The following is a 24,127-nucleotide window of genomic DNA, read 5'->3' as shown; positions in this document are numbered from 1 at the left end:
ATGCGGTTGGATGGTTAGAGGGACTGTGGTATCCCCAGCCCACCAGGGTTCAAATCCTGGTGCTCGCATTTATTCCTGAATTTATTTCAGGTTTTCCGGCGATGCGCATTCAGTGGGAGGAGACGTTCCTGTCGACGACGAGGCGCCTACGGTGACTTCGTAAATCTCAAGGTGATATGCCGGCTCAGTCTTTCAGAGGTGCTCATAGGGGTAGGGTGTGCGTGTGTGCGTTCATAGGGGTGAGTGTATGCGCGTGTATATGAGCGCTTGTGTCTGTACTGATGTTCAGAAAAAATAACTGAAATTGCCACAATCTAGATTTGCCATGGTCAAAATTTAAAGAATTTTCTGTGGTCCAAAACTAAATTTCCATGGTCAAATAACTGAAATTGCCCACGTTAGAGAAAAATAAAACTTATATACATTTGACCTGTGTCAATGAATGCAAAAAAATTGCCATGGCAAATTATAAAAAAATTGACTGATGCTAAAAATAAAAAAGGATAATAAAAATGCCTTGCTAGAGAAAGAATATATCATCGATTTTTTAAGTGAAGTTAAAGAAATTGTGGTGGTCCAAAAGTTAATTTCCCATGGTGAAATAACTGAAATTGCCTATCTTTGAGAAAAAAGAAATAACATGCATATGACGCATGTCAATGAATGCAAAAAAAAAAAAATTCATGGCAAAAACATTTGCAGACATGTGCACTCTCAAGTGAACATTTGCAGAGCTTTTGTGCTAGATTGCGTATCATCAACATTTTGTACGTGCAGGAGAATTGTTACTATAACCTCAGTGTGCAATAGCAAGTGGAAGGAGATGCAAGCTTCTTCTGAACCTGCTCTACTTCAGTTCCCAAATAATAAAAATGTTCAGACATTTAATGGTTTCTAAATAGTCACTACCTACCAATTTAGAAATCGGAACATTTCAAATGCTTTAACGGGGTAAAAAATGTGCGCGACGATAGCACACATGCAGACACATTATTGCTTTTGATATGTCATCAAGCTATACATCAGATCGACACATCAAAATCAGCTGGCCTGTATACCAATCATTGAGCAAGCGAATATATTTGATGCACCCATCACGTCCTCATCCTAGACCCGCATCAGCATCTGTGGATAGGTGAAACAACATAAACTTCCCGTGTAAACCAACAGCAAATACATGGCTACAAAGTAAATATAACTCGCAGCAAGTATATCAATTTCTACACTACTCTTCATCGGCGGCGGTTGCTATTCTGGTGCGCCGGTCCTGTGGAGCCTTAGCACGACGACTTTCCGACTGTCTACTACAACGAGTTTTGCCCGGCTTCAATGAAGGAGGGGCGATGACGGCGGCGCGCCTTCAGCTCGCTCCAGTGTTTGTAGTCGTCGCTGGGTGGTCAATTGACCTGGATGCAATTGTTATTATTTCTAGTGTGCTTTGTACTATCATGAAAGTTGATGAATAGATTGGAAGTTTTCTTGCAAAAAAAAAAACAAGTATACCAATTTCTGCTTGTGATGCATGAAAATGACACTGGATATTTTCAGGGAGGCACCTACCATATTGCATGTTAACAGTGAATTACAGGGAAAGGAACCTACCAATCAAGGTACCTATCACATTGCCCTGTAACGGTGAATTACATAAAAAGAACTTACCAATAAGGGAACAAGACTTCAAATATGTGCTTTGCAAATGTTATGATGATTAAGCAACCCACTGTTTGTACGAACCCACAAGCTGACATTTCCATGTGCGTATGTGATTAAGCGACCCGTTTGTACGAAAAGAATGCACTACATTGAGGTTTTGATTCAAAAAAATATATTAAAAAATGGAAACAACGTTATGCCAGATGTAGAGGAGACAATAATGATACCAAAAAGGGTGCAGGTGAACAAGTGATATGATAGAACAACATAGGAACCTGATTAAATGCATTCTAACCAGGGAAGCAAAAGCAAAAACTCACTGGTGCATCCATGTATACAAATGTTTCTTACTTTTATGTCTTGGTATATTTTTGCCCATAAGAACAAAGTTACTTATCCATAGCAGAAAGTCGACAGACATACCTAAATTAATCTGTTCCCGTAAATTAACTAAGATAATCTACAATCATATGTGGAGCTACCAGACAAACTATATTTGTGTTATACTACCGTTTCAAAACTGTTGTTTGGAGCAGAAACATGGGGTTGTTGTAATTTGAAGATTTCTAATCATACACAGGTTATATATAAGAATAAGATAATCATTTCGAAATGAAATGAACAACTCAACAAACTCGTATAGTAAATACCAGAATCATATTTCTTTGTCGTACAATACTGAGACCATGATAAAGAAAAGTAAGAAAAGAGTAGATAACAGGCTCACCGTTTCATATAGTTGGTGCACACAATGATGGTGGGAAACCAGCATATAGTTGGCCAGGTAAGATGGGTTTGCTCAGTGCAGCGAACAACTCGACCTGCAATGTCTTCACAGCGACCGAAAAGTATCCAAACTTCAGATTCTCTTGTGAAGATGTGGTGTACAATGCTTCCATGAGCAAGAATCCCCCAGCAACACCAACCAGAATCGCACGCTTTACCGGCAATGGGATGCCCTTCTCTGAGTGCCATTGGTTATTTCTCAGAATGGAATATGTGAGCCAATAACGGTCATTTTCACTTTCCTCATCATAGCCTTTAGTTAGCATCCCGAGCATCCATTCAGCTGCCTCGACAATGACAAAACTATTAAGATCTCGTCGTTCAGGTGGAAGGTTGACAGTAGAGAACTCCATTGTGCGCACGTCAAGCACAAGCAACTCATTCCGAAAATGCAAATGCCAGTAGAAGCATCCGTGGACGAATTGACGATTGCAAAACCCACTCTCAGAGTTGAGCAATGGAGGACATGTAGCTTGAGCACCCCATCGATCATAAGTAAGAACATGCCATTGTCCATCCAAAGAGGAGAAGACGAGAAGCAGCAGATTCATTCTGCACTGAGCCAGACAAATCACCCTAAATGATACAGGGTCCTCCGCATCATCGCCAGGTGCAAGGAAGGTCTCCAGTTTGAGCAGGTCCGGCCTACGGACCAGAGCTTTCATGTCGCCAGGAAAGGCGGGCAGCAGGATGTAGCGGCGGTGCACGGGATCACACACGGCGAGTTCCCTTGTAAAAAAATGGCAGTAATGTGAGTCACACACCTCAGAGCCAACGAGAATGCGCTTGCCACTTTCTTCATTGACCGGAGCGCTCGCAAGGAGGGCTCGTCCGTGAAGGAAGTTAATTGGACTCCAGGAACGGCCGGCGGTGGAGGGGAGGAAAGATGTGCAAGAGAAGTCGAAGCCGGCGAAGGGGCGGGCGGCGGCGGCGGAGGGGTGCGGCGGCTGGGCAGGGACGAATGGTTCATGGAGCTGGAGCATGCCAATGAGAGGCGCTGTAGCGGCGCAGGAAGGCGTGGTCGGCGATGACGCGGCGGAAGGAGGCGCGAGCTGTGGAGGCGCGGGCGAGGTCAGCCGGAGTGGGGAGGCGGAAAAAGATTTCCTCGAGCAGCTCATCCTGGATATCAGCGATGGACGGCGCCGGCGCCATCACGGTGGCCGCGCCTGCTGCTTCTCCGCCGCGTGGTGGACGAATAGAGAAGAAAATGAGGATTGGGAAGTAGGGTTCATGGACACCCAAGTAACGTTGGCTGGATCGAGTTACTGTGGATGGGTGGAAGATCGTGACTTGAGGGCACTAATTAATCCCGGATTTTGGGGAGGCCGATTGATCGAGCAGTTTCAGGAAATCCAATTAATCTAGAGTAAAGACTTTCCGTGAAATGGAATTTACTTCTTTGCAAAACATATTTTATGCCAAATCATAAGTGTCACACGCTGTGACAAGAAGCACATCGGCCTTTACGACTTTTACAACTAAAGTTGTCATTCAAAAAACAATAAAAAAATGAAAATTATCATCTGAAAAGGTAGTTGCCATCCTCGCGTCACTAAACTTGCCAACAAAACCGTTCGGAGTTGTCATATGTTTGTGTCATACGTGTGGCACTTATGAAAGTCATATTTTATTGAACAGTGATGTATGGACCATAGTTGTTATTTGACCTTACAACATTTGGGAAAAGAATGACAAGATCCTTGGATTTACCATCGTGCTAGTTTCGTCAAAAAAGGGTTTTCCCCCTCATTATATATAAAGCACCATCACCAAACAAGCCGATATAAATGCACACCCCACACAACCACAACACACATATCCAAGGCTGGATACAAGGACGCTGAAAACAGCAACACCACCCCCAAACAACTCCAAGCTAACAACAGATGAAACACTAAGCACTACTATGAAGTCGTCGTGGGCCCTGAACCGAGGATGAGCCTCCGCGAAGAGGAGAAGCAGTGCATGACGAACAATGGGCTCCAAGGCAGCACCTTCAGGAAGGAAACGACATCAGGGTGCCGCCACCGCGCCCATTGAATGCATGGTGTTTCCCTGGAGAACCATGGCGACAAGAGAGATACGGCGGCGACGATACCTTCAAGAAGGGAACGACATCAGACCGTCGCCGGCACCGGCTTGACAAGTCAAAGCGGGTGTTTACCCCGGCCAACACTCCCCCTCACCAAAATGGGGTACGGTCACCCGCACCACCTCCATTGAACGACACACCCCGACCACCTTGCCGCCCGCACGACCATAGTGATCGGGCAGCGCCTGAGCCGCGTGCTCCGCCCATGAGCACCTCAGCTCCCACCAAAGGACCGCCGCCGTAGATCCGAGCCCACCCATCATCCAAAGATACACCGTACCGAAGCGGCCAACCGGAAAGAAGCAGAAGACACCCCCCTTCCACCCCAAAGCGGACACCTTGGCAGGGGTGGTGGCCGCGGTGGGCAGACTGGGCCAGCTGAACTCCGGCAGCCACACGGTGTAGCCGCTGGATGCAACGAAGAGGGCACCCTGCCCCCATCCCGGAGTCCCCTGCCACCTCCAGCAAACCCTCGTGTGCACCAACGCGGCGCCATGGAGCCACCCCTGCCAGTCAAGCCTATACAGGAATCCGAGAAGAAAGGGAAAGCTCACCCAAGTCAATTGCAGACGAACAGGTGCCGGAGCATGTCCCACTGCCGCCGCGCGCTGACCAGGTCGACCGCGTGGTTGCAGCCATGCCGCTGGAAGCGACAACACGTAGAGCCCCCGCTGGACCTCCGCCACCACCCCGTGCCGCCTGCCGCCGCCAGAGACCGTCGGATCTGGCCGGAGACGCGCCGGCACGCCACCGCCCGAACTTGCCGCAGCCGCTGAATTGTAGACGTCCTCCAGGACACCACTCACCCCCTGCGCCCTGCCTTGCCATGACAGCCGCCGCCGCTAGATTCGCCAGTCACCCTGGATGCCCGCACTTCCCGCTCGCAACCCACACCGCTCCACGGCCAGGCGAGGTCACGTAGCCACCGCCGCATTCACGGCCGCCCGAGCCGCCGGCACGGCTGACCGCGGCGCCTCCGCCGCACCCTGCGCGAGCACGGTGTCCCCAGGAAGCGCCCCGCATACCGCACTGCAAGGTGGCGCTGAGGAGGAAGGAGGCCCCGCCGCTGCCTACGCCGACCGGGCTTTGCCGGCGGTGCGCGCCGGCGGTGGCAAGGAGGGGAGGCGAGGAAGAGGAGGCTAGCGGCGACGAAAGCCTAGGGTTCGCACCCCGCTCGTGGGTGCGGGTCAGGCGAACGAAAAAAAGTCACCATCGTGCTAGTTTCCATTTTATTGCGAACTATCAGGCATCGGACTATTGATACCTAGCATCCCATCAGACAGGAAACCACTAGATATCAGTATCGCATCAGACCAGGCTAGAGCCGTTGGATTAGAGAGTTAATTAGCAGATTTTGATGGGTCCTTTCCACATAACATGGTCTTTGATTTGAGGTTGCTTCCTACCAAAACTGTAGCCTAAAACCACGTTATTACTTCCTACCAAAACTGCAGCCTATAATCACGTGATTCAAGTTTGCTTCCTACCGTAACCACACCTTAAAATCATGTGACCATGCAATTTTAGATCCATTTGTTCTTAAGTTTTTTGTTCCATATTTTTTCCTATTTATCTAAAAATAGTAAATGGAAATTTGTTTCTAATACTATTATTTAAGGGTCAGTTCTTTTGGGTGGCTTAAAAATAAGTTGCCTCTTCCCGGTTTAAAAAATAAGCCAATCCTCAAATTTGTTGAGACTTCTAAATTCTATCCCATAAGTAGTTTAGAAGTCCCAATGAATAAGATAGGATGGGGTAAGCCCGGGAGGACGCGGCTTATTTTTTAAGCTGCTAAAAGAACGGGCCCAAGTGTGCTCTCTGGAATGGACTCGCGCAGGCCCCCGCGTCGCTCGCACAAGGCGGTTAGAGCAACACATCCTTCCACACTAGCCGTAGCTACCCCTGGCTCCTTCTCCCCTTGCCGTCACCTGCTTTCGCCTCTAAGCAAAGTCCCCAATAGGTGCCGGCGGCGGCGGGTCCATCGCCCGCGTTCGTAGCTCCCTCCCCGTCCTTGGCTCCTATGCGAGATCTGCACACAATGGCTGCTTTGGCGACGGCACACCTGCTCACAGACCCCGTGGTTGCTCCTCCTCGTTGGCTCATGTTGACGACGCCCTGCTTGGTGGCGGCGGCTCGCCGGTGAGGCTCTGCTGGAGCTCTGTGCATGCATCTGCACAGATTTGACTGTGTGGCTCAGCTCCCTCGACCTCACGTGCCACATGGGCGATGGACCTTGACCCGCGTGGATCTGGTAGTAGGGGTTGGTGCATTAGATGACTGGCGTTGCGGCACGAGGTCTTGCCAGTGATGCCTCGGGCTGGCACTCTGCTAGCCCAGGCTCGGCACCGTTTGACTGCTCTGCTGCTTGTAGCCCTCGCCAACTCGTCTTTCCCACAACGGTATCTGACCTTAGCAGAAACAACTGGCCTCTCGAGATGCAAATTGCAGTGACTACCAATAGATCTTGGGGATGTTTCTTCTCCAGACCTGGTGGCTGCTGCCGGCGGCTCGTACTAGCATGGTTTTGGGATGCTGCTGTAAAGCTCCACTATGGGTTTTGGCGACTCTCACTTCAGTCGGTTCGACTCCGATGGTAAGATGCAATCTATGGACGATGACTTGACGCAGAGGGTATGGTTTTGCAGCAGTGGCGAAGGAATTTTTAGCCAAGTGCATGTAGCTGGCGGGATCGTAGAAAAGGGGTGGCGACATCACATGACTGACTTCAATTTGTTGGCACATGATTGATCAGTTACACATCTGATAGAACCATGACAATTTAACCAGAAATTATACATAGTATATTGATCAATTAAATATAGGATAGAAGCATGAAACAAATAAGAGAATCAAGATTGGAGGACTCAATACCTAGGTCAGATGAGTGACATGATGACTAAAGGGGAGGGCGCTGAAAATCCTCAAATCTTCCAGTTAAATTACACACAGAAAAATTGTTTTAATTGTTAAACTGTAAATTCCTAATCCGGATATGTATCCTCTTCCCCTTCCCGTTCTGCAGGATGTGCTACTTCTGCTGTTCTGCACATATCCTTCCTCACGTATCTGTATACGTACAGATCAGTGTTGCCTGTCCTGGATCAATCGATGATATCTCCACACTCGCGCATATTTTAGAAAAAAAAAGTAAAGATGAAAACGGAGCATGTACCTCTATCTATTTTTGATGATTTGGATTGTGGTTGTTTTGCTAGCACAGTATGGACTGAAATCTACACAAATGAGCGACTGCATCATTTAGCCATGTTCGTGGTTCCACTCAATACAAAGTTGTACGTGTACTCAAATGTTGGACATTTTGCTTTTCTGTTCCCTCGGTTGCGGGAGATATTTGAATTATGTATTCAGTACAAGCGGCTTGACATTTGCTTCCACGGACCAAGGGAACGTACCACCCCAGAGTACTGCGTACCCTGAATCGTGGTTAATTAATTACCGGTGCTTATGCTTGTTTGGGTCTGATCAGCTGAGACAACTCTGAAAACCTTTCACACCGCTTCTGCTCGGCATCGTTAATCAGCTGCACCACGTTTTTTTTTCGAAAAAGGGTTTTACCCCAGCCTCTGCATCAAAAAGATGCATACGGCTTTACTTTTCGAAAAGGAGACTTGTTGCTGGATTTTTTTATTAATAATCAACTGCACCACGTACGTTTTCAATATCTGAAAAGCCACCTATTTCTCTTCAAGTCTGTATATACGGAAGGATACAATGTCCAGAGTTTTGCTACACATTCAGAATACAGAAAACACCATACAAAGCTGAATGTCCTGCCCTCTACAAAAAAAAAAGATTGTCCAATGAACATATCAGGATCACAAACGAATACATGTCTAGCTAGATTCTTCTACTTCAGGAGGGTCCTCTACTAAAGAAATGTCCTGCCCTCGGGTTGCCAGGTTCATGCTTCTACTTCCACTGAAGAAATGCTCTCTGTTTAACTGGACAGTTTACATCCTCTACTAATATACGAGTACAATATAAGATCGTCAGGAGGGGCCAACTCAACTTTGCACTGCAGATTAATTAAACTACAGAGTATTAAAGAGCTTTTGCCCATCTCAAGCGTGGCCACATGGAGCGGAGCTTTTTTGCTTTAATTTGCTTATTAATTATTCTTGCAGTCATGTGGCAGTAAAGAAAGATTCCATTCTAAAAAATAATATATCGGTTGGTTCCTAAAGTTCCAGCTGCGGGAGAACAAAGCATTGTTGCCATGCTCCTTTCTCAGATCCAATCTTTCATATACTATATGCTCTGCTCTCTTCTCTGTCATCGAGCTGGAAACAAGTAGCAATAAGAAGCCAAACACCATGCCATCCTAAGCCACACACATCTGCATTCTTCTATCCACTTATCTCTGATCGGTCTGAGAGCCAGAGACAACAAGGAGGAGTTACTAATGGCTGAGTCGGCCTATAGCATTGTGCTCAGCAATGTCAACACACTTGCAATTCAGGAGACCACACTCCTGTGTGGAGTCACCCTTGAAGTGGAGTCCCTAAAAGATGAGCTCAAGCGGCTCCAAGGCTTCCTTAGAGATGCCGACGGCAAGCGGAGGCTCAGAGATGAAGATATTGTTGTCTTGGTCAGCCAGATCAGAGATGTGGGGTATGAGGCTGACAATGCCATTGAAGCGGTGGATCACATGCAGAAGAGAAACCGGCTCAAGAAGGGATTCATGGGCGCCATTGCAAGGTATGCTCGCCTACCAAGTGATTTGACTACCCTTCTCAATGTTGGTGTTGAAATTGAACACATCAAAAGGAAAATCTCTGAGATAGTTGAAAGTGCAAAGCGCCTGGAAATAGTTGATTTGGGGAATGTGCCAATAGAAAATGTTCATGTTGATGATGAGTTCCAACAAGATTATCCTAACTATCAAAACTATGAAGAAATTTTACTTGTTGGCTTTGAGGGTGAGTACGAAGAAATAGTGGAGAAATTAGTTGACACAGAGAAGAGTCTTAGTGCTATCTCCATAGTTGCTATGGGTGGGGCAGGAAAAACAGCACTTGCTAAGAAAGTCTTCATGTCATGTAGAGTCCAAGAACACTTCGGCAAAACTGCTTGGGTTACTGTATCTCAAAAATACAAAGGCATTGATTTACTCAAGGAAATTATGAAACAAATTATGGGGAGTACAGACGAGTCAATTGATAAATTGAATGAGTATGAGGTGGGACAAAAGATCCATGATTTCTTGTTGCAAACAAAATGCTTAGTGGTTCTTGATGATGTGTGGGAAACAGATACATGGGAGCAATTAAACAGAAGCATTAGAGCCTTTCCAGATGCAGCCAATGGTAGTAGAATACTTATAACCACACGAAAAGACATTGCAAATCATGTTCAAATACCAACCCACGTTCATCCTTTGAAGAAGCTTGATGAAGAAAAAAGCTGGGAACTTTTGAGTAGCAAAGCCTTACCATCATACAAAAGGTCCGTCATACATGATGTGGATGAGTTTGAGAAACTTGGCAGAAAGCTTGCAAAGAAATGCGATGGGTTACCACTTGCACTTGCACTATTGGGGGGTTACCTATCAAAACATTTAAATGCACGAGAATGGTCTGATATACTCTTGGATTGGCCATCGACCAGAAATGGGCAGATGGTGCAGAACATTGTGGCCCGGAGTTACAAGGACCTGCCAAATCATTATTTAAGGTCTTGTTTCCTCTATATTGCTTCTTATCCCAAGGATTACATAATAGATGTGCCAAGACTTATAGAATTATGGATAGCAGAAGGCTTCATTCCTAAGATACCAAACCATAAGCTAGAAGAAACAGCGGAAATGTATGTAGCCGAGTTGGCCCAGAGAAGCTTGGTAGAAGTTATTGAAAGAAGCAGGGCACATGGATGTATTGACATTATAAAGATTCATGATATCTTACATGACTGGTGTGCAGAAGAAGCAAGGCAAGATGGTTTTCTTGATGTGAAGAACGAAACTACGGGTCAGGCTTCATCTCCTGCTCTCTTGCTATATAGTTCAATTTTCTATTTTAGTATATGTCCTTATATGTGGCTAGCTTCTTTCTGACATGTGGAGCACTCTACATAAATGCAGGCCAAGTTGGCGAGCCAGCATCATCAAATAACTTGGTTTCCTATCGCTCTAGTTTCCAGAGTTTGAGTAATGAGATTTTACCTGGGACAACTAATATCCGAACTTTGCTTGGCTTTGAACTTCAATCAGCATCCGTTCCTAAACTGAGGCTCCTGAGAGTTCTTAGCATTGAAAAGTCAACATTGAAAGATTTCTGTACAGTGATCAGTGGCTGCATTCACCTAAGATATCTTAGGTTGGGGAACTGTGGAGGTGTGGTTCTACCTTCCTCAATAGGCCAGCTCTTATACTTGCAGACTATAGATCTAAGGGACTCATACTTGGAATCGCAAGTACCAAAGTCCCTCTGGGATATCCCCAGTCTAAGGAATGTATACCTTGATGATGGGTTTTCACCACCACCACCACCTGCAAAGAGTGTCCGGCTGCATCACAAAGAGCTCCAGACCTTGTTTTTGGGTATTTCACATGTTGGCACTAAATTGTGGTTTCATGACATGGTTATTTTCCTGCGCCAGATGAATCAACTAAGAACCTTATTCTTGATGATATTCCCCATGCCCACGGAGGTGTTTAGCCTATTTGCAAACATGCCTCACCTTGTTGATATTACTCTTGGCCAATTAGGTGTGCTTGATAAGTTGCCTGATGAGTTCCCACAAAGTGTACGGCGTCTTGTTCTATATGCCGATGTCATTAGACAAGACCCAATGCCGATCCTAGAGAAGCTTCCATGTCTTGTGGTGCTGAAATTAGAGGGGTATGAAGGCAAAACTATGTCCTGCTCTGCACAAGGGTTTCCTCAGCTGCAAGAGTTGGAACTTCATAGGTTTTCTGTCGAGGAGTGGAGGACGGAGGAAGGGACAATGTCTAAACTATTTATCCTGACACTTTGGAAGTGCGAGAAGATGATCAAGGTTTGCGAGGAATTGCTAGACCTTTCGTACCTCAGTCACGTGACATTGGCCGAGGTGCCCTATTTCTGAAGAATGACAGCGCACTAAAGGAGCTGCTCCAGAAAGGATGCGAGGTATGTTGTACACAACTTAAGCTTAGCTAATTTGTGTTCCATCGATCTTGCTCCTCTCCGATTTCGTTGCCACAAACTATATCAACTCATGTCGGTCTGTCGACACATGTAAATTAGTTCGAAATAAGAAGAGGGTTTGTCGTCGTTTAATGTTCAGCATGTTCGCTCATTTATCTCAAACTGTATATACACTGAACCGCAGGAAATCAATCAATAATATTTGTTTTGCTTCGATCTGTGAATCAATGTTAGTTAGTGCAGCATCAACTTCATGACTCGCGCTCAACTAAGCTATTTTCTTGTTTGTACGTTTGTGCAGGTCGACGGGACACGTCCCCAGCGATAGTACACCGTCCTTGTAAGGACGGGAAATATTTCCTAATTACCAAGGCATTTATTAAGTCTCATTATGTAGGTCCCTCAGTTAAACATGTGTACTTGTTTGCCTCAATGTAATCTCGATCCCTGGTAAAAATGTTTCTTCATCTTGACGATGTCGTGGCCTGTCTGTGTACGTGTTTATTTGTTTTTTGACTGATTAAGCGGATTACAAGAGTATTATGTTAGCACCATAACTGTGACATGTTTTTTTTCTTTTCTCATGATTAATGAACAATCACTTGACCTGACTCACATCAACTGTCTCTGCATCAAAATTACCTTAACTGTTTGATTTCCCTTCACGGAGACTTGCCCAGCACTCGATCTTGACGAGCTGCACGGCCTGGGTGACGCAATTACTGCAGGGGAGCAGGGGAGAGGTCTCATCAAGTGAAGTTTCTTTTAATCGTTCTTTGAATTTGAAATCTTGGAACAAAACATCACCTGGAAAGCAACCTCACGGGCCGGCATGCGTGCTGGCCTCTCCGGCCCAAGCACGCCACAGCAGCCTCACGGGCCGGCACGACGGCCCACCTAGCACGCTGGCCTCTCGCGCGGCGCGAGCGACCCAGCGTCTGCAACTCACATACAACCCAGTTTTTAACGTGTAGTTGTTGACTTGGGCACGCGCATGCAACGGCCGGCCCCACCCAAATGAGCCAACGAGGCAGCCAGCGCGCGCGAGATGCCCCCAAAAGTCAAATTTGGGCGCTCACCTCAGCTCCCGCCGTCCCGCGCGTTGTTGGTGTCGTGCCTTGGACGTGCCCACTGGCGGCGTGCCGTGCCGGGCTGGCATGCGTGCCCACGCTAGTGGCCCAGGCACGGCCCTAGGCGGGCCACGTGCCGAGCACGGCCCGTTTAGTCATGTGTCGGGCCGGCCCATGACGGGCCGAGCATGCGGGCTATTGGGCCGGCACGCTAAGGCCGGCCCATTTGGCCAGGTATAGCTGGGAGGCCCGGTAGGGTACGATGAGCGTAAACCCTACATTTTGCTGAAGCCTCCTGTAAGCTATCGATAGTGGATATTCAAATCAGGGGGGAGGAATTCGCCATTGCTCGCCGTACAAGCACACACGCGACTCGCGAGGTTCGGCCGAAGCCACCAGTTCCATCCCAGATCCACATGCTACTGTGACAACGGTTATATCTCACGTACACCCTTAGCGGGCCCAGTTCGGGCCTGCAAGCCACTGGGGAAGATGTCGATCGTGAGTGGGCCGAGACGGAGGCCCACGAGTCAAGTCCTTGCCTTCGCGCGCTTCCTTCTGATCTGCCTCGATGCCTTGATCACTGACATTCCCCCCTTCTTCAGAACCGGCTTGTCCCCAAGCCGGCGCACGCGGAAACAACTAACGAAGCGAATCTTTGTCCTCCCAGGTTGCCGAAGAAGCATTTCCTCCACTCCATTGGACCAAAACTTGCGCCACCGATCGGTGGTCCCCGCGACGAATCCTCTCCTGCAGAATTTTAACAGGGACTGAAGATGAGCGTTAGCCAAAGGAAGCAACCTGAATACCTCCTGGTGTGGCTGCACACATTGCTTCAACTGCGACACATGAAAAACTGGATGAATACGGCTACATGTTGGCAACTGTAAGCGGTAGGCCACTGCCCCGATCTTCTCAAGAATAAAAAACGGTCCAAAATATTTGAAGGCAAGTTTGTGATTTGCTCTGTGTGCCACAGATGACTGCACATACGGCTGGAGTTTGAGGAACACGCGATCACCCACAGCAAATGTTCTCTCCGTGCGTTTCTTGTCAGCTTGCTGTTTCATTCTCTGTTGAACACGCAACAGATGCTGGCGCACTGACTGTTGCACCACTTCCCTGGCATCCAACCATTGTTGCAGATCAACAGGATCGACTGCATCCGAAGCTGAAATACCAAAGTGTCTAGGACTATGGCCATAAAGGACCTCAAAAGGAGATTTATTGAGTGTTGAATGCCAATTTGTATTGTACCAGAACTCACAAAGAGAAATCCACTTTGCCCATTTCTTGGGGTGAGCGCTGATGAAACATCTCAGGAAGCATTCCACTTGCTGATTGACACGCTCTGTTTGACCATCTGTTTCAGGGTGATAGGCTGTTCTCATGTTAAGAACAACTCCTGTCCTTCTCACCAATGCCTGCCAAAACTTGCTAGTGAACACAGGGTCCCTATCTGACACAATATAACGAGGCATGCCATGAAGTTTTTAGATATTGTCCAAAAACAATTCAAAAATCTTCTGGGCAGTGTATGGATGTTTGACAGGAATGAAATGCCCATATTTGGTAAACTTGTCAATAACCACCATGATGCAATCATATTGATCAGAAGAGGGTAGGCCTGAGATGAAATCCATCGTGACAGTTTCCCAAGCCTTGGCAGGAACAGGTAAGGGAGATAGCAGTCCTGGATATGCCACTCTCTCTAGTTTTGCTTGCTGACAGACTAGACAGGACTGTACAAACTGCTGTATTTGTTTCTTCATACCAACCCACTTAAAAAGTGCTCTAATTCTTTTGTAAGTGACAGGGAAACCTGAATGACCACCCAGAGGAGTGTCATGGAAAGCCTGACAAATTTTGACATGCAACTCATTGTCATTGCCCACCCAAATGCAGCCTTTGTATCTTAACACTCCCTGGAATATCTTGAAATTGCTGTTGGAATGTGGCTTCACTGATAGTTGTTGCAGCAATTCTTGAGCCTTGGAATCCTGTCTGTAGTTGCCAATAACTTCCTCAAGCCAACTAGGTTTGACACTAGAAATTGCTAGCACCATAGAATCTGCCTGGGGTCTACTAGAGAGGGCATCAGCTGCAGAATTGTCAGACCCTTTTTTGTAGACAATCCTATAATTAAGTCCCATCATTTTTGTAAGTGCTTTTTGTTGCCAAGGTGTGTGCAACCTCTGATCAGTTAAATTAACCAGGCTCCTCTGATCTGTTCTGATGATGAACTCCTGGAACTGCAGATATGGCCTCCACTGTTCAATGGCTAACAGAATAGCTAAATATTCCTTCTCATACACAGATAAACCTCTGTTCCTAGGACCTAGTTCTCTGCTGACAAAAGCAATGGGATGGTCTTGTTGCATGAGAACAGCCCCAATACCAACATCACAAGCATCCGTTTCAACCACAAACTGTTTGGAAAAATCAGGTAAGGCTAGCACAGGAGCATTAACAAGAGCTTCCTTCAGTGTTTGGAAAGCTAGCTCTGTAGCTGGTGTCCACACAAAAATAGTTCCCTTTTTCAGCAAATCAATCAGGGGTCTACTAATCAGCCCATAGTTTTTTATAAACTTCCTATAATATCCAGTTAACCCCAAGAACCCTCTGACTTGTTTGACATCAGCAGGCACTGGCCAATTCTTAACAGTTGCAATTTTACTGGCATCGGTAGAAACTCCCTTGTCACTAATGACATGACCCAAATATGCAATCTCTTGTTTAGCAAAATCACACTTGCTTAATTTGACTCTCCACTGTTTTTCTAACAAAATGCTCAACACCTTCTCTAGATGTATAAAATGCTCCTTGAGGGTCTTGCTGAATATAAGAATGTCATCAAAGAAACATACTGCACACTGGTCCTCTCCTCTCAGAACTGGGGCTAAATCTGTGTTCATTGCCCCTTGGAAAGTATTAGGTGCTCCAGTCAGTCCCATAGCTACTACAGTGAATTCATAGTGGCCAGAATGTGTTTGAAAAGCAGTTTTAAATTCCTCTCCTGGTGCCAATCTGATTTGATGATATCCAGCTCTAAGGTCTAACTTGGAAAACCAACAAGCACCAGCAAGTTCATCCAATAACTCATCTATGACAGGAATAGGATACTTACTTTTCAGTGTGAGTGCATTAACATGTCTGAAATCAATGACCAGCCTCCAATCTCCCTCTTCTTTCTTCTTGACCATCAAAGCAGGAGAAGAAAATGGACTATTACTCAGTTGGATCAGACCTTCTTTTAACATTGTCTGCACTTGCTTTTCCATTTTGACCTTTAAGTGGGGATGAATTGTGTAAGGCCTGATAGACACTGGTTGTGCCCCTGGTATTAAGGGTATGCTATGGTCAAATTTCCTTCTGGGGGGCAATCCCGTAGGTGGAGAAAAAACCACTGCATATTTATCCAGTAGGGCTTGAATTTCTGGTATTTGCTTCCTTTGTTCAGAACTGGTGTGCTGAAAAATAGCCAAGACAGTAAAAGCACACTCCTCAGGTAGTTCTCCCTGTAAGGTAACTGTAGCCTCCTTGTATTGGAATGAGAGCCACTTTTGGTCCCAGTCAATGTACATGGGACTGTGTTTTGCTAGCCAATCTAGACCCAGAATACCATCATAACCCCCTAGGGATAACAGCCTGAAATCATGAGAGAATTTCTGTCCTTGACAACCCCACTGACACTGTTTCACTTGTTGAGAACATCTCAGTTTCCCTCCACCGGCTACCTTGACAGTGACTGCCTTAATTTCAGTAACTTCTGATAGAATGTGGAGTAGAGAATTATCCAAAAAGGAATGGGTGCTGCCTGAATCAACCAAAAACTTAAGCTCTGCATCCTTGATGTTCACTGGCAATGACAGAGACAATACAGAGAAAGTGTTACCAGTAGTAGCTGCAGACAGCAACATTAAGTTATCAGAGTCACTATCTGAATCCTCACGAGAAGGAGAAGAACTCTGCAACTAATCAATGAGCTCCTGTACCACATGTAACTGAACTGTGGATTTGCACTAATGATCCTTGGACCATTTCTCCCCACAAATGAAGCATAACCCTTTTGCCTTCCTATAATTTCTCAAGGAGGTCCACTTGTATTTAGTTGATTGGGTCCTGTGACTCTCAGTAGGTTTCCTCTCTTCCACGGATTTTGCCTTATACTGATACTGACCATTTGCTGTTGTGCTTCTTTTGACAGTGTTGTACTGCAGTTCTCCTAGTTCCTCATGAAGCAGAGCCAACTCATAAGCGGTGTCGAGGTCCCGGGGTTTTTGCATAGCTATCGCCATTCGTACCCCTGGTTTCAACCCATCTATGAATCGGGTGGTGTAATGCAAGGGATCTGGATTGCTTTCATAGGCCGTGAGCTGGTCATACAACTCCGCAAACTGATCTACATATTCCTCTACAGTCCCAGTCTGGTTGATTCTGAACATCTTACGCAACAGGTTCTGATGCAGATTACGACCAAACCTTCCTTGCAATAGGTTACAAAATTCAGTCCAATGCAGATCTGCAGTCTTCCTCTGCATCGGCTCCAACCAGCGAGCGGCTGCGCCTTCAAACTGAGCAGTAGCATATGAAATCCACCTGCTATGATGCGTACCCCACAACTTGAAATAATCCTCACACCTCGATTGCCACAGCCATGGATTAGAGCCATCAAATCGTGGCACTTTGACCCGGGGGCCTGAACTAAACTGATCCCCTTGATCCAGAACCACCAAGTCACGAGGGGACTGAACATCGCGTGGAGATGACAGTTCACGCATACCTCGGGCCGGGGGAGGAACGTAGATGTTGTGATTCCTCGCCTCTCGACTGGTTGAGGGCCCTCCCGCTCGCCTGTCGGAGTCCCCCTTGTCCCCCCGCTCCAGATCAGAGCGGATCTGCTCGATATCGAGATGGAGCTCGGAGCGGACGCCGTCAACGCGGGCGGAGATGAGGCCATCCAAGGTCTTGGTCGACTCCTGTAGCAGCTTCGTCATGGACTTGAGGAGATCACCGCTGTGGGACTTGAGGCGTTGCTCGAGATCATCGGCGACGGCGGACTTGACGAAGTCGTGGATGTTGCGGCCCTCCGCCGACAGGTTCTCCATGGCCTCTCGCCGGCGGGATTCACGAAATCTGGTGCGATGCGGGTGGCGGGGGAATTCCAGGACGGAACGGCTCTGATGCCATATGTAAGCTATCGATAGTGGATATTCGAATCAGGGGGAGGAATTCGCCATTGCTGGCCGTACAAGCACACACGCGACTCGCGAGGTTCGGCCGAAGCCACCAGTTCCATCCCAGATCCACACGCTACTGTGACAACGGTTATATCTCACGTACACCCTTAGCAGGCCCAGTTCGGGCCTGCAAGCCACTTGGGAAGATGTCGATCGCGAGTGGGCCGAGACGGAGGCCCACGAGTCAAGTCCTTGCCTTCGCGCGCTTCCTTCTGATCTGCCTCGATGCCTTGATCGCTGACACCTCCCTCGGGAAAACCCTATTTGCGGAAAAAATCTATTTGATGCTCTCTGCGTCAAAGTGTCGACCAGACGCACAAGGGAGTGATTGATTGGGCCGGTCCATCTACATATATGGCAGTTCCGGTTTTGGGAACGTTCCAGAAGATTCCTAGCCGGTTTTCTCGGTTTTGGGATCCTTCTAGAAGAATCCTGAACCGGTTTCTTTTCATTTTTTTTGTTTCTTGTTCTTTTTTTTCTTTTTTTCTTTTTTCCTCTTTCTTATTCTTTTTTTGTTTTTCCTGTTTCCATTTTCTTTTCTTCTTCTTTGTTTCTTTTAGTTGTGCAATTTCAAAATTGTTCCAAATAATCATTTTTTTTGGTTTCCAATTTTCTTTCAGTATTTCCAAAACTATTGAAGCTTTAAAAATTGTTCCTGTTATACAAATGTTTTTTTATTTTATAAAAATGTTTCCCTTTTCAAAAAATCGCGTAAAAAAATCTTCAGATTTCGAATTGTATCAGATTCAAAACTTTGTTCTGCATTTGAAAAGAAGTACCCATTTTCAAGTTTACTCACCAATTTAAAAAATGTTTGCATTTTCAAAAAAAATCTGAAATTGTTTGTTTTTCGTGTTTTACAAAAAATGTTTGAAGTTATCATAAAATGTTTCCATTTACAATATTTTGTTGACATCTACAGAAAAGCTTCTGGATTTCAAAAATGTTCTCAGGTTCAAAAATTTGTTCTTCTTTCAAAAGTTGTACCTGTTTTCAAAACACGTTCACCAATTTAAAAAATGTTTATGTTTTCCAAAAATGTTCCGGCATTTGAAAATTTGTTAACGCTTCACAAAAAATGTTTCCATTTTCAAATTTTTGTTCACGTCTACAAAAAATCATCAGGATTTTCAAATTGTTCTCAAATTTAAAAAAATCCACTAAAGGGCATCGCACCCTTTAGTCTCGTTTCGTGTCTCAAACCAGGACTAAAGGTCCCACTTGAACCGGGACTATTGCCTTTCCCATGCCTTAGCCGCTCGAACCGGGACTAATGCTCACATTAGTCCCGGTACATGATGCAACCGGGACTAACGTGTACATTGAGCTATGACCAAAGCCCTGTTTTCTACTAATGAACCCATGTTGGTGCACCGGGGCATGTGCATGTAGTTTAATTTTGAATTGTGCAGCTGAAATGGCTGGAAAACCAATTTAATGTATAAAATGTCCAAATAAACCCTGAATAATTCCAATTCTTTTACGACACACATATAGTTGCATGTTCATTGCAGATAAAAGGTCTAGCAATTCAAACACTGTCCACTGCCACTGTGACCCCATTATCTAATTCAACTCAAAATGAAAAATCAAGTAGATCCCACACAGTTTATTATCACCAAACGTGTGAGATGCAACGCAAAATATCCTGGAGCACCATTGGTGTATAGTACGCCTATGGCTTACGCGAGAAGGTGCGTCGGCTACAGTCCACAGCCGGCGTGTCAAGCACACTAGCTCGCTCCCCAAATATTCCCGCATCTACATCCCTCGCAATCTCAAAAATATCTGCTCTTCCTTGATCCAAATTTTCAGTAGCCCCCGCCTTGTTACTCCCGCCTAGTAAAATTTTCAGTTGCCGCGGTACTTCCTCAAACAGAATCCATCGCCGCTAACACACACCACACACTCCACAAAACATGCGCTCACCGACACACACCACCCCCTAACCATTGGTAGGTCGCCGCCATCGCCGCCGCCTCCATCCTGAACCTCTGCCTGTGTGCCGGGGAGCTCGAGGAGCCAATGTCCCAAGAGAGGTTTACCGCGGCCTCTTCGCCCGATGCCAGCGAGGTGGCCGCCGAGGTGTCCCCGTCGTCCTCTGCGAGCTCTTTTTCAATCCGCCGTCGCTGGTCCCCCTATCCGCCCACCACCGTGCCCCTGCGCCGGTTCGAGGACTTCCTCGTCCTACCTCGGACCTGGCAGCCGACGAGGTCCTACCTCGGGTCCGACAGCGGCAATGGGGGATGTGGGTCGTCGAGATTACAGATCAGGAGACCCACACCCGCCGGTGGCTCGGTAGCTTCCACATGGCCGAGCTCGCAGCCATGGAGTACGAACGCTGGCAGGTCCTTTACCACGGCGCTGCGGCTAGGCTCAATTTCTCCTTCGGCACACGTCCGGTCCATCTCGTTCCACCGGAGCCAGGGGTGGTGAGCTCGGCTGTGGCGCGGGAGGACCGCGAGGCATGGGATCGCCTCGAGGCCGAGGCTGTCGACGAGGCCTACATGCAAGAGCTCCGCCAGCCGCACCCGGAGCTCGTGGAGGTGGAGTGGGCGATCTTTGCCGGCGCGGAGGGCGGTGAGGTTATCGCGCTCTCCTCCGATAACGAGGTCGAAGGCTGTGTGGACGGCGACGAGGAGGGTGGCGAGATTATTGTGCTTTCCTCCGATGACGAGGTCGAAGGCGATGAGGATGGCGGCGCGGAGGGCGGCAAGGTTATCGCACTCTCCTGCGATTACGAGGTCGAAGGCAGCGACGACGGCGGCACGGAGGGTGTCGAGGTGGTCGGCGAGGACGAGGAAATCAACATCGACGAGTGGAGGAGTGCCTTCCCCAACCACCCCGATGACGGCACCGGCCCAGACCCAGCTCGTGGCACACCGTATCTGACGAGGAAGGATTGGCTCGACCTCTACTTCGACCATAAGTAGTTTAGCTTAGTTTAAATTTACGTTTTATGTTCGGTTATGCAAAACTATCTATGTTTATGTTTGAATGCATGCTACTTTCGGTTGAACCTACTTTGAGCTTGATCAAATTGAAGTTTACAACATTAAATTTAGGGGATCGACTAGAAACGGCCAAAAATTGCTGGAGTATATATATATATATCCACTAATTGTTTTAGTCCTTAAATTTTAAAGGATCGGCTAGAGATGACCTTATGCCTTGTTTGTTTCAGTTCTTCACAATGTGATGCTCTATATGTGCAACTATTTGCCGTGCAATTCAATTTCATCAATAACAGTTTCAACAATACCACTATGAATTATGATATTTGGTTGCTGTTAAGGATATTGCGGTTAACATGCTTTTTCGTTTTTAAACAATAACTAGTGTACTTTATACCTGCACAATACCAGTTTGAATGACTATTTGTTTGTTTATAAATGTTATGCCTGATGCATTTAACACACCTTTCCACTTCTTGTTTTGCTTAACTAGCGTGCTTAAGCCTGCACACTTAAGCTATCATTTGTAGATTATGTTGTCTATCATGAATATATTTGGTTGATGTTTAGCCTGTTGTGCTTAACATGCCTTTATATGTACTCATACAGGACAATACTGAGAACAGTGTTTTTTTTCCATCGAGGTTAGTTTCATCGCATTGCTTATATGTACTCACTGTTCAGGATCTCGGTAGCTGGTACCATATAGCCTGAGGGCTGATAAGGGATTAATCGTCAAATCAGAAATTTCACTGAATATAAACCCATTTATCAGTAGGTTAACTAGGGTCATATTTAATATATCTGAGGCTACATAGCAACATGCATTATACTGAATGACTAAATATGCAATCCCAGGCCACACAACAACAAGGAATAGTGTTACCTTAATGTTCATATTACCTTAATGTTCTGATGATGTCTAGATATACATGTATAAAATCTTATATAATGGGATGGAGGGAGTATTGTATTACATAATTTTGCAATTGTTGTTTAGCTTCTAATATTAACCTGGTGCTTTTAGGTACACATGTCATTGCCAAAGGTCGACACTTCAACCCTTTCTGGGTATGGGGCAATGAGATATTATGAACCGACATCAAGTGAGGAAACTGATAAAGATTGCTATTAAAATGGGTCAATCGAACTATATGTTTACACTTCATGCACGACAACAGTGAACTGCAGGATGGTAAGTAAGAACCATGTAGCCTTCTTTTTACTGCCCATAATGAGTTTTGTTAGATGACAATGTCTGAATCCTTTTTCCTTTGCAGTGGATCCTGAAGCAGTTTACTCAAGATTACCTCTCAAACTACATGATTGGCGGCCGACCATCACAAGGGGTTGGTCTAGAGTCGTGTGTGCCTTCTGCATCCAGGAGAGCACAATAGGGTCATTCCTCTTCACCTTGTTCAGCAACCAGAATGTATGTCGCCTCTTTTCTTTACCATCTGTAATAGTACAAGTATAGAATACTGGTTCATCATTCTTTATTTGGTTCTTATGTAATTCTTAAACATATGTACCTGTGAATTGAATAATGCATTGGTTGTTTGAACCTGATGGATACGAATAAGGCTGTAGCCTACTTTCAAGTTTAAATTAGGTAGAATTTTAAATAGCAGCAATTAAATTAGGGAAAAATTACGGTGTGCAGGTCATTACGTCGCATCATAATCCAACACGGTTCACGAAGTGGAAACATGTGTAACAATGCACATAGTTTATGTTTGCAAAGCGTGTGTGATGTCAGACACTATCACATACGGTGCGGGAAAGTTAAATGTGTGTGAATGTCTACCTATCGTACATGGTTTGTAATCATGAACTATTTGTGATATGCCAGGCATCGTAAACGTAGAGCCAGTTTGGTACTTGCCTGGAATCTACCTAGAAAACTCCCGTGTCTGGAATCTACCTGGTTTTAGGTAAAACCACAAAACTCCGACTGCGATGGCAATGCAAGCCCAAACGAGTAGCAAGGATGAGCGTTTCGTATATGCAAGACATCAGAAACGGTTATATAGGGGCAACTGTATGCATCAAGGTTCCCTATCCCCGACGGTTTCTGGGTCGTGTGGGAAGGACCCCCTATCGGCCACACTCACTTGGCAATGGTTCCAAGTGCCGTCGTGGAAAGGGGTTAAAAATCATTTGTATAGCACCAGCGCGTAGCAGTGGTGTATCAAGTTCACATGATTACTTACAACAAGATTTCTTCCATGACCTCAAGAACAAAAGTAACTACTCACAAATGATAAATATGCTCAAGATCAGAGGGGTATTACTTAAATAGCATAGCGGATCTAAACATATAATATTCCACGAAATAAACCATATAGTAATCAACTACAAGATGTAATAAACACTACTAGTCACCCATAGATATCAATCTGAGGTTCTGGTACAAAGATTGAACACAAGATATGAACTAAGGTTTGAGAGGAGATGGTGTTGGTGAAGATGTTGATGAAGATTGGCCTCCCAAAGATGAGAGGGTTGTTGGTGATGATGTTGACAATGATTTCCCCGTTGGGAGGGAAGTTCCCCTGGCGGAATCACTTTGCTGGAAGGCAAAAGTGCTCTTTCCCAAGTTCCGCCTCGAGATGGCTGCGCTCCGTCCCGAATGTCCTCTTCTTATTTGTCTAGATCAAAATGACTTATATACCAGAAGATAAGCACCGGAGGTGGGCCGAGGAGGGCACAACCAACCAGGGCGCGCCTGGGGGCCCTGGCGCGCCCATCTAGGTTGTGCCCACCTGGTGCGCCCCCTCTGGTACTTATTTGCTCCATTATACATCATATATTCCAAAATAAATCTCCGTAAATTTTCAGCTCATTTGGAGTTGTGCATAATAGGTGGCCTGATGTAGCTTTTTCAGGTCCAGAATTCCAGCTGCCGGTATTCCCCTCTTTGTGTAAACCTTGCATTTTATGAGAGAAAACGCATTAGAATTACTCCATAAAGCATTATTATGCATAAAGACATTATAAATAACAATAAGAAAACATGATGCAAAATGGACGTATCAAGCATCCACATGGACAAGTGTGAACGTATTTAATATGAGTTTCGGAATTTTTAAAAAGCTATATCTTTCAAACCGCATGTTGGAATTAAGATCTGTTTTCACTACTGGAATCCTCGCGACGTGTTCTTCAAAACTAGATCCCTCAT

General features: G+C 46.0%; 2 pseudogenes; one reads left to right on the top strand and one right to left on the bottom strand.

Moving 5' to 3' along the window:
• Positions 1 to 2,384: 2,384 nt before the first annotated feature.
• Positions 2,385 to 3,591, bottom strand: LOC123158791 (uncharacterized; annotated as a pseudogene).
• Positions 3,592 to 8,741: 5,150 nt separating this feature from the next.
• LOC123155774 (putative disease resistance protein At1g50180) lies at positions 8,742 to 12,192 on the top strand (annotated as a pseudogene).
• Positions 12,193 to 24,127: the final 11,935 nt, after the last annotated feature.

Source organism: Triticum aestivum, chromosome 7B (assembly GCF_018294505.1).
Source record: "Triticum aestivum cultivar Chinese Spring chromosome 7B, IWGSC CS RefSeq v2.1, whole genome shotgun sequence".
Lineage (NCBI taxonomy): Eukaryota > Viridiplantae > Streptophyta > Magnoliopsida > Poales > Poaceae > Triticum > Triticum aestivum.
This window is presented reverse-complemented; position numbering and strand designations above follow the sequence as displayed.